This window comes from Hemiscyllium ocellatum, unplaced genomic scaffold, assembly GCF_020745735.1.
Source record: "Hemiscyllium ocellatum isolate sHemOce1 unplaced genomic scaffold, sHemOce1.pat.X.cur. scaffold_606_pat_ctg1, whole genome shotgun sequence".
Taxonomy (NCBI): Eukaryota; Metazoa; Chordata; class Chondrichthyes; order Orectolobiformes; family Hemiscylliidae; genus Hemiscyllium; species Hemiscyllium ocellatum.
The window spans coordinates 150,658-162,281 of record NW_026869130.1 but is presented as its reverse complement, the minus strand read 5'-3'; the positions used below and the strand labels follow the sequence as shown (position 1 = coordinate 162,281).

The window sequence follows — 11,624 nt, the reverse complement described above, 5'->3', positions numbered from 1 at the left end:
GTAGTTGTGGCCGAGTGGTTAAGGCGATGGACTTGAAATCCATTGGGGCATTCCCACGCAGGTTCGAATCCTGTCAACTACGGAGAATTTTGGTAGCCTTTCGCTTTTGGAGAATCACTTCATCCAGGTCATGAATGGTGCAAATCTCCAGTTCACTCAAAGAACTGCACAGATGCACACTTGTTTTGCCAAATTTGTTTAGACTCGTTATGACACAGCATAAACCCTCCAGCTTACGATAAAACCAGTAACACAGAAGCGAGTTATGCTGTACAGGAATCTGCAACAATTCGATTGGCCAAGAACTACATGAAGTAAAAATTCAGCACTTCATTTGTAAAGTAAGAGAGAGGTTAATTAACAAACCAATGTATTTCTATTACCCATTTTGTTGTTCCATTCGATATTGCTATTCAAATAAAACTCCCAGTTAAGGTTTACAAAACAGCACTTCTTTATCAAAACCAGGCAGCTGTAGGTTCTTGTCTTCGGATCTTCCTGTCTCTTCTTTGTCCCTGTTGGGAGATTCTGTGTCAAAGATCACGGATCGAAAAGTTATTTTCCACATATATATTTTTTTCAAGAAGATTGTTACATGCAAGGTCCTGGCAGTCCTCCTCTCAACAGTTCAATGTCCCCCATCTCATACCCCAGAGCATCTGATTGGGTCCCTGTTTATTTTTAAAGACTTTCAAGAGACGCAATTAAAATTTGATTTGAAATTTATATATTTTCCTGATTAAAATTTAAACTGAGTGGCCAAGCTCGAACTATTTATGTCTCCAGGCAATGAACGAATTGAATTGTTCGACCCAGGATTACGTCGTTGTCTTATTGAGAACACTTGTTTCTGTGTCTGGTTGTTCTGCTGCTTTTAAATCTCTTAAATGTGCACTAATATGTTTAAAACACATCGCCTCTACAGGAAACAATGAACCATCATAATGAAGATATGTTTTCATTTTTTAAAAAAAATACTTTACCCTAACATATCGATAAATTTCATACAATTTCGACTTAGTTTTTTTCCTATATAAACATATAAAACATGAAATAAAGACAATCTCATCTGAACACCATCAGTTGAATCTGCGATAACGTATCTGTGATTTCATTCTACTGACCCACAACATGCATGATTTTTAAAGTGAACGTCTCTTCCATAAGAAGCCAACGAAATACTCTCATATTATTACATATATACAACGTTTTAGCGGATTGTGGTCTGTGTACATAACTTCTCCGATCCATTATTCGTGGCACATACATTAAATGTGTAACGCCAGTACCAAACTCAATAGTTTTTTTTCGATTGTGGAGCATTTCTTCTGATAGATGTTGATTTTCTATGAAAAGTTATCAACTAGCAGTTGTTCCCCATGCTCATCTTTCCCGTTGGAGTACACCTCCAACTCTAACGACCACCGATGGCTACTTTAAAAGTTTTTTTAGATGTTTGGTGGTTAATATCGACTTCAAATGGTCAATTGCCACGTGCCATGTTGCTGAACACCGAAAAGTTGTGTTTTTCTTCAGCAAATCGGTTAACAATGCCACTACACTAGTACAGTTTGGAACAGACTTCTGATAGAGTCCGCTGAGTCTGAAGAATTAAAGAAACTCTTTCTTCGAGGTTGATCATGGCAATTCTTCAGAAGCCTTCGTGCTCACGTTCCAGAGGGTGCTCAACCTGCCATGACCGATGTTACATCCCAAGAACATCACCTCTGCTTCCGTGAATTCTGTTTTTTATATGTTTGTCATCAGTTTCGCTTCTCGTGGTCGTTCAAAGAGCTCTGCCAACAGACCCTTGTGATCATGCCTTGAATTGCTAAGGATCACTACATCGTCCAAATAGATTACACAATTTGTCAACCCGGCCACAACTCTGTACAAGTGTCTTTGGGTGTGCCGGGCTTGTTCTTCATTCAAAAGTGCATCACTTTAAACTGATATAGCCTATATGGAGTTACAAGCGCAGAGATTTGTTCACCAACTTTGACAATGGTACCTTCCAGTAGCCACGCATTATGCCCGACTTGGTGATGTAACTGGCTTGTCCGACTTTCTGGATGCAGTCCTCTAATCTAGAAATTGGATATGAGTTCGATTTTGTAACGGCGTTGGCCGTTCCATAATCCACACGAAATTCAACACAAATCATCTGGTTTGGTAACTAAGAAAATCAGCGAACTCCACGCACTCTGGCTTGGTTCAATGATGTTCTCGTCGAGCATGGTGTTCACCTGCATCTAGTCCTGTTAGCCTTTGAGACGATTAAGTCGAGAGGGTTGCTGCTTTATCGCAGCAGAATTCCCCACATCTACTTCGTGTTCAATTGCTTTCGTCCTCTCCATGTGATTCTTGCATGTACCATGACTCTGTCGGAACAAAAAATCTTTCAACACTTTTCTATGCTCCTGAGACAGACAGCTTTCTAATCCATCCCACTCCTCAAGGACTTCATCATTTTAGAATCTGTTTTGAGGTACATCAAAATTCAAAGCAACTGAATTCGATTCCTCACTCTGCTGAGCAGTAACGAACAACTCTTCCTCCAGTTCTTCCTTTGATGTGTAATACGTTTTCAACATGTTCACATGACATAGCAATACAGTTTTATTTTATATCTGACATCTTTGCTAAATAGTTCAACTGACTCAACTTTTTCACAGGGACCAGTAAACCTAACTTTAAAGGGATCACCTATGATTGGTAACAGTACTGACAAGTTATCCCTGTGGGAAAACTTCTGAGTCCCAGATTTTTATCTGCCACCTGCGTAATTCTACGCTGTGCCATCTTTGGGTGCTGTTTTGCTGAATCACCTACTAAATTTAGTCTCTCCCTCAATTCCGATACATGATTTAATTGTGTGATCTTCGTCTTTGACCCTGTCATTTGTTTCTTTAATTAATTCCAAAGGGCAATCACTTCATGTGCGAATATGAACTCAAAAGGATTGACTAAGTGGATTCGTTTGGAACATTCTTAATGGCAAACAATGCGAATGGGATATCTTTTTCTCAATCATTCGGGTAATCTTGACAGTATGCTCTCTTCATGGTCTTCAAGGTCTTAAGCCATCTTTCTAAAGCTCCCAACGATTCAGGAAGATATGCACTAGATTTAAAGTGTTGTATTTCAGCTATCAAAAACCTCCTTAAGCAGTTGAGCAGTAAACTTTGACCCTTAGTCTGACTGAATCTGACTAGTTAGGTCATAGCGTGTGAAGAAAGCTACTAACTCCTCTACCAGAATTGTGGCCTTGATACTCCGGGAAGGAATTGCCATTGGAAATATGGATAGCACATCCATTGTAGTCAACAAGCACTGGTTCTGACATTTAGTTCTCGGAAGGGGATGCACGCAATCAATTATAATCCACCTGAAAGATTTTCCAACTGTGGTAATTGGCAACAAAGGCGTGTTTTTATTGCCGCCTGAGACTTACCTGCCATTTGACATGTATGATATTGTCAGAAAAAGCAACCACATCCCGTGTGCATTCCAGACCAAGAGAAATGTTTAGTATTTAGCTTGTGTGTTTCGTAACCCTCGGGGACCCCCTATAGGTAGTTCATGTGCTACCCATAACACTTCCTCTCTACGTTGTAGCTGCAACACAGTCTTGTGTACTTCGGCCCACTGCACGAATCACATCAAGTAGTGTATCAGTTGACCTAAACTCAACTCCTTCATCTTTCTTTTTACTTGTCACTTGGTGCTGTGCCTATTGAGAGTGGGATCTGGGAAAATAGAAAGATATTTCTGTTTTAACTCCTCAGTTTCTTCGTCTTCCTTGGGCTTCTCCACAATAAGGGGAGTCACTTCCAATTTGGATCTTGCCAAATCATTTCCAAGCACAAGCTGAATTCGTGGAACTGACACTCTGTCTATCACGCCCAGCGTAAATTTCCCCGGCTTAAATTGGGGCTCCAACGTGATCTTACATAAGGGAACGCTAAATTTCTGCTCATTCATACCACAAATTACAACACTCATGGGAAATAGATATGAAAGGGTACATATTCGCCCATCCCTTACTACCAGCAACTGGTTAGATCGTGTCACTCTCGTGCCACCAGTTTAGCTTCTTTAAACACTTCTATTTTCCACAACGCCTTTAATTAACGACAAGTACTGTCCGTATTCAAATACTTTCCGTATTCAACTTTGCCAGAATGGAAACAGCTGAGTCCTTTCACCTCCTTTCGACTCTCTTGGACTTCTTTTTTTCCTGCTCTAATATCTTCCAAGTGCAGGAAGGTTCTTGGTTTAGTAATGCAGAATCTCCCCTTCTGCCAATTTCGATCCTTCACAGGACGAATATCTGTTCAAAAGCTTGTCTTATGCACCAGCATGTACTCATCTACTAATTCTGCTGTCCTTCTGACTTCCCGAAATCTTTGTTTCCTCCACGTGAATTCTTGCAATCTCTAAAAGTGTATTTTTGAACTCCTCCAGCAGAATTATCTCTCTAATAGCCTGAAATATCCTCTCTTTATCCAAATAAGAATCCATCCATCAAAGTATTGTGTTTATTTCTTTTTAACTCAACATAAGTCTGACCTGTGTTTCAGAAACGCTCTCGATATACATCTGGTACCGGTTCAGAAGCACTCAAAGGAGCCTGTTTTACTCATTCATAATCTTTTCACACCTCACGTAATATCATACCAAATCCCTTACTCGCTCTGTCTTCGAGTTTAGTCTGAACTCGCATTACCCATCAATCCTCGGACCATTCCATCTGCCTAGCCATGTTTTTGATTGAAATGAAGAAGGCTTCAACATCATCCTCATCAAAATGTTGTGGAGTTGTGACACATTTACATATATCACTAATTTCTCTTTTAATTTCCATCCTGCTAACTTGACTTTGCTGACAAAGTCGCAACTTCTCAAGTTCAAATTTTCTCTCTCCTTCTCTCTTCTCTGTTGCTTTCTTATCTCCCTTTGCTCATCCAAGGAATTTCTCTCTCTTTTTCCTCCCTCTCTATCTCCCTTCTCTCTTTTTCTCTGTCTCTCTCTCTCCTTCTCTTCGCTAACTTTTTCTCATTCTTCCCCCCCTTTCTTTCTCTCCCTCTCGCTTTCCTCTCTCTCGCTTTGTTTATCTTCTCACTCCATTTTCCTCGAGACTAATTTAGGTAACATCATCAGTGGCGAACTCGCAGTGAAGCGAGGCTGTTGTCTCCTGCTTTCTATTTATACGTTTGTCCTGGATGGGGTTGCTGGGGTTTCTAGTGATGTCATTTCCTGTTCGTTTTCCGAGTGGTTGACAGATGGTATCTAGATCTACATGTTTGTTTATGGCGTTGTGTTTGGAGTACCAAGCCTCTAGGAATTCTCTGGCATATCTTTGCTTAGCCTGTCCTAGGATAGATGTGTTGTTCCAGTCGAAATGTTTTTTTACATCCGTGTGTAGGGCTACGATGGAGAGAGGGTCGTGTCTTTTTGTGAATAGCTGGTGTTCGTGTATCCTGGTGGCTAACCTTGTTCCTGTTTGTCCTACGTTGTCGTTGTGGCAGTCCTTGCATGGAATTTTGTAGGTGACATTGGTTTTGTCCATGAGTTGTACTGGGTCTTTTAAGTTTGCTAGTTTTTATTTGAGAGTGTTGGTGGGTTTGTTTGCTACTAGGATTCCGAGGGGTCTTAGTAGTCTAGCTGTCATTTCTGAAACTTCTTTGATGTATCGTAAGGTTGTTAGTGTTTCTGGCTGTGTTTGGTCTGCTTGTCATGGTTTGTTCTCGAGGAATCTGCGGACTGTACTTTTTGAGTGTCCATTCTTCATGAATACGTTGTATAGGTGATTCACCTCTGTTTTCTGACGTTCGTCTGTGCTGCAGTGTATGGTGCCTCGTTGGAATAGTGTTCTGACAACCTTTGTTTGTGTGTGTTGGGATGGTTGCTGGTGTAGTTAAGTATTTGGTCAGTGTTTGTCGGTTTTCTGTATACGCAGGTTTGTAGTTCTCCGTTGTCCTTTCTTTCGACTGTGACGTCGGTTGCTGTCGGTTTCTTCCTCCTGGCACTCCATCCACAACGCCATAAACAAATACATATATCTCGATACCATCTATCAACCTCTCAGAAAACGAAAAGGAAATGACATCACCCCAAACCTCACGAACCCCATCCAGGACAAATGTATAAATAGAACGCAAGGAGACAACAGTTTCGCTTCACTTAGAGGTCCCAATGATGATGTTACCTAGCCAGGTAATGAAACGTCTGAATCTCAAACCTACAGCTCAGCGAGCAAACTTACACCCGAAACATCAACCTGAGCTACAAACCTTACAACAGCAGTGTAATTGATGAAAGGGACGACAGGGCCTGTTGTTTTCTGTGGTTCTCTACTGTTTCTGATTCAGTGCTCCCAGCGGTCTGGCTCAAGTTCGATTTCCAGTCGAGGAATGTGAAATTTCCTGTGCTCGTTTGTCGTAGTGGCAGCATTCCTAAAGCAGGAAATGATGGATGTGGCTGAGAAGTGGTCATGTTTTGTCAAAAAACACGGTTCAGGTTAACATAAGACAAAGAGCTGCGGATGCTGGAAATGTGACACAAAAACATGGAATGCTGGAGAAACTCAGCGCCTGGCAGTATCCATGGGGCAAAGTAGAGTTAGTGTTTCAGATCGACAGAAGCAGGTTCATTCGGTATTTCAACATTGTAATGCAGGCAAATTTTCAGTATTATGTGTGGGATCATCATATTTATCAAAACTTCTCATTAGTTGCCAACCATCACTTTTACAAATTTAGAAGGTTTGTTTTGGCGGTAATGCTGCTTCCGTTTCCATGAGCTGGTGACAAGCTGTGCTTTAATGGTTACCTTTTTCTTTTCCTTTCTGTCACTTAGCAGCCATGTCAAGTGGACAATTGACCCTTTCAGTGTCTTCCACAATGTGAGTTTCCATTTGTCTTTCTATGTCTGTTCATTGTCACCTTCTTTCACAGTCTCTGTCCAAATCCCTCATTTCCCATTTCTGGTCTTTGGAAACTCTGACTGCAGAAGACAGTGTGAAAGTGCAGCTGATGAGGCAGTTTCTCCTCCCGCTGACTGGAGTGTGGAGAACTGGGCTCACATTCTCTAGATAATATATCTGTCACTTAGGCCTGAGGCCTTCGACATGTTTCCTTTTAAATTCCAAATGCAATTCATAATATTTTGCTTTTCGTGTAAAATTAATGAACAGTGACAGCAGAGAATGATCAGCGTGTGATATCCGCAGTGATTCCTGCCTCACCTCGTTCTTCCCAACAAACTGAGAATGAAGGACGGAGAATAAACGAGGAGGTGAAACAAAAGCGCTTCTAGAACCGAGGTAAGAAACTCCAAATAGAATTAGCAGAACAAAACAACGAGGTGTCAAAGAGGTCCATACTCGACGTGATTGTTCGGTGTTCGAGATGGGAAAGCTATCCAGCCTGAGGCACCTTCATGTCTCTTGTTGCTGACTGAATCAGAAAGAAGAGGTTTCACGAGACCTCCACTTGTCTCACTTTGCTGTCCCCACCACCTCCCCTGACCAGGTTTACATTTTCCTGCTCTTCTATGAGGTAAATGATGCAACGTCATTTCGTGTCTATCACTTTCTCAGTTCCAGTTCCAACATGGCTTCGATTTCAGAGCACATGTGAAGGTTAGACTGTAAATCCATTCGTTCCTGTTGTGAAATGACTGAGTCGCTAACGTGCGAACTGCACCAAAGGACGATTCAGGATTTCTGGTGTTGGTTCATTCGCGTTGAAAAACAGCAGACAAAATCAAAATGAGGCCTTTCAGAGATAATCTTGGGATTAATTTGACAGAGAGGCGACATCAACAATCCGTGGTGCACTGTGACACCAGCAAATAAGTGTTACCTTGTTTTCAAACTGTGTTTCCTTCGCACTGAAAGCAAACGCGGTACCTTTGTTACAGAAAGGGTGAGGGGACGGAAACTGCACTCCTTACCAGGATGATAATTGCTGCTGTACACGTTGGCGCACGTTCAAGACAAGGTATGAGAGCAGCTTAACAAAGTTTCAGAAAGCAATTAATTGTAATTGCTTTCCATTTCACTTCTACATCAGGTATGGATTGTTTGCATCCAATTAGAAGGACTATGGTAGCAGATACCCGGAGAAACTACCACGGCAAATCCCGCGCCAATCATCTCACTGTTTTTTCAGTGTTGTCGGGTCAAAATCCGAGCAATCCATCGTTAGCAGCAGCATGACGATTCGTCGTGCTCATGAGTTGAAAGGTTCAAGAAACTAAGTCATTCCCTCCTTCTCCAGGGTATCTTCGGATGATCAGTGAATCATGTCTTATTGATAGAGACATGTTTCTAAAAGTGTCAGGTTCTAAGCAGACACCTGCAATAGGTCGGGATCAAGTGAAGAAGCGGAGTGGGGAATTCAAATAAAAGTGCATGGCAATGATGACTGGAACGCATGAGGCAGGAAGTAATCGTGGAGCTGGTGGTGTTAGGCTCAGTGTTGATGCCAATGGGTCTGCCTACACTGCCCACTGTTGATTTTGTCTCACACTCACTCCAGGTCAATTCACCACAATAACCTTCTTCCTCTTAGTGTGAGGATCCCTCTGGGTGTGTGAACGCCGTCAATGGGCCAAGAAAGGATGGACACATTCTCCTTATTCTATCAGTTTAAACAGGTGATCAGTACAGTTTGAAACCAATGTAAGTGCCCATTGACTTTCCCTGTACATTTTCAGTGGAGAATGTTAAACTGTGAAATGTCTGTGCAAAAGCGGGCATTGATTGCAATTCTCACCAAACAACATTTTACACAAAAAAGAAAAACATTTCCAAACTTTTGTGATGAAGTGGTTAAGGAACTACAAGTGTGGATGTGTAAACGCACTTCTAGTGGAGGCACTGTGAGTCGGTTCGTTAAAGTGCTTCTCTAGTAAACAAGAGAACTTGGAATCAAATGCCAGTTGTGGATGTCCAATCTTTCAAAGGCTCATTGTTTCATCTTCTTCAGATGTCATATTGCTGATTCCATGGCTTTCTGATTTGAGCTCAGCCTGTTGTGATTTGCCTCTCCTTGAGTTATTCCCGACTTTTTTCTCCACCAATGAATGTTGTTTCTTGCTGACTGTTAATAAAAACTGGAACTTCTTTCCATTGTCCCACAAAAAAATTCTTTTCTTCTCTTCTGTTGCGCTCGCTCTTTCACTCCCAGTTTTAGTGGGAATAACGAGTTGAGGCAGCAGACACTGCAGATTTGCCGGGAAATGTTATGGCCATAGCACAGACACGAAGAGCTGATCATCTTCATTTTCTGCAGTCACTGATCATTCATCTTTCACCAACAGTAAATACATCATTATCATCCTATATTTCGGATGAAACTGCTTTTATTTCCGGAGGAAAAGATGTTGCATTTAGAATTCGAAAGACTCATAACATGTTGAGTAAATAACGTCTCCTTACCGCAGCCCTAAGTAACAGATACATTATCGGGAGAATGTGGGCCCAGCTATACACAATCCAGCCATTGGTGGGAGGACATAGTCTCTCAGCAACTCCACTATTACACTGCCTCCGAATGTGAGACATTTCAAAGACCAGAAATGGGAAATGAGGAATATGAACAGATTGAGCGTCAGAAAATTTGAAACAGAGTGGTGCGTACATCACACAAAGAGACAAATACAGACTCCATTGATTTATACAAAGGGAGGACCATTCGACATGGCTGCTGAGTGAGAGAAGGTAAAAGAAAAAAGTAATAATATAAGCACAAACCTTCAGAAGCTGAAAGACTATGGAAACAGCTTTACAGTCGATGAAACCATTTTAAATATGTCGAAATGACGGGTGTCAGCGAATTTTGATAAAAATGTTTACAAAACTGGTCATTTCCCCGCCATCATGATATGGCAATCTGTAACTAATCTGTTTCTGTCGATCTGAAACATTAACTCTGTTTCTCTCCACAAATACTGCAAGGCGCATAATCTATCAGTCAATCCCTGATTTTGTTTTAGATTTGCATCAACCGTAGTTCTTTATTTTATGTTAGCATGAATCACGTTTGGTACAAAAGCGAATCATTTCTCAGCTCCCACTTCATTTCCTGTTTCACAAACACTGTCATCACAATGGGCGGGAAGTGCCGAACTCCCATCTCCAGATTGGGAACTGAACGCGCGCCGCGGCAGTGAGTGAGTAGATACATAACGGTTACTTCACCAACGAGGGCGGCAGAAAACACTGTCTCCTTTCTCAATGACACTGCTTTTGCATTTTCCTTTCGGATCAGTCTCGCTGCAGATCGGTTTCCCCCGTCTTACATTTTTTACAGCTTTTAAAAATGACCACTTGGCCCATCACGCTTTGTGGCTCAGAGACATCATTCTATTATAGTCCCACTTTTCGTTTTTGCCACATAATCTCGTTTATTCTAATGTTTCCAGGGCAAATGCCAATGAAATTCTCCCTGTGATCGTAAGTGATCGAATAATGAGACTGAAGTCTGACATGGTCATACTATGTTGTAGGAGAAAGTGAGATGCTGGAGATCAGAGCTGAAAATGTGTTGCTGGAAAAGTGCAGCAGCTCCTTGGATGCTGCCTGAACGGCTGCGCTTTTCCAGCAACACATTTTCATATTATGTTGTAACCCCCTTGAGAAACTCATCCTCATTTTCAGCCACAGTGGAAGATATACGGACACATCTCCCCACAGGGGCAGAGGTCGTAGGATTATACACGTTCCATGTGCTTCATGTTTAAAGTTTCTTTGACAAAACACAGCTTTAGGTTGAACGCAAGCCCATTTTCCAGTTAATATAAAACGTTGCAGTGAGCTGTGATATAAAATCGACAGTGAGCTGTAATAATCTCGCAGGTTGTTCATGTGTAATGTTCAATTTCCCAAAATCCACCGACCTGTGGCACCTGAGAATCTGAAAGAACAGCGACAAGCAAATAACCCTCATTTAAATCAACTGTCACACGGCAAACTCGAAACACTTTCACGTCGGGTCTCGTTTTGCTTCTCTGCCTGTTTCATCTCCATCTGCTTCTGACCATCCAATTCCGAAGTCACTGAGCTGTTTGATATAAACACAGGAAGATCGTAAATTCAATGATTACCTGAAAGCGGGGCTATGGAATATCAAACACCGAGTATTGAGAAGGTATGTGCTTGCACACGGCAGGATAAAGAGATACCAGGATCTTATCTTCCCGATTCTCATAGGATGCACTTTGGCAGTTATACCCAATCCCAATGTTCCAATCGATACCATATCTGGAACACAGATCGGGTAGAATGAGTTCCACCCTTTCCAGCCCAGGTACATTTTGCAAAAGTTGTCCAGTAACTGCAGTTGGTCACAGGTCTACAGAACTGAAAATGTCTTTTGGCACTTGCACTGTTCACATCTCTTTTCCAATTTTGTGGTCCATCAGTTCAAACGTATTTGCCCATGTACATGTGCAACTGAACGGTTTGATGAGTGTGCTGGAGATTTGCACCAATCCTTACCTGGATCAATTGAATCCTCACGCGCTGATTTGATCCCAAACAATAGGATGGGTAGGAAACTTCGGTTTTCTCTGCACTCAGCCGTAGTCGGCAGGATTCCAACCTCCGTGAGGAA

The 11,624-nt window shown here is 41.8% G+C and overlaps 1 non-coding gene across 1 annotated transcript; it reads left to right on the top strand.

The window, feature by feature from the left end:
* Positions 1-82, top strand: trnas-uga (transfer RNA serine (anticodon UGA)). The gene has a single exon. It is a non-coding gene; the product is annotated as a tRNA-Ser (tRNA).
* Positions 83-11,624: the final 11,542 nt, after the last annotated feature.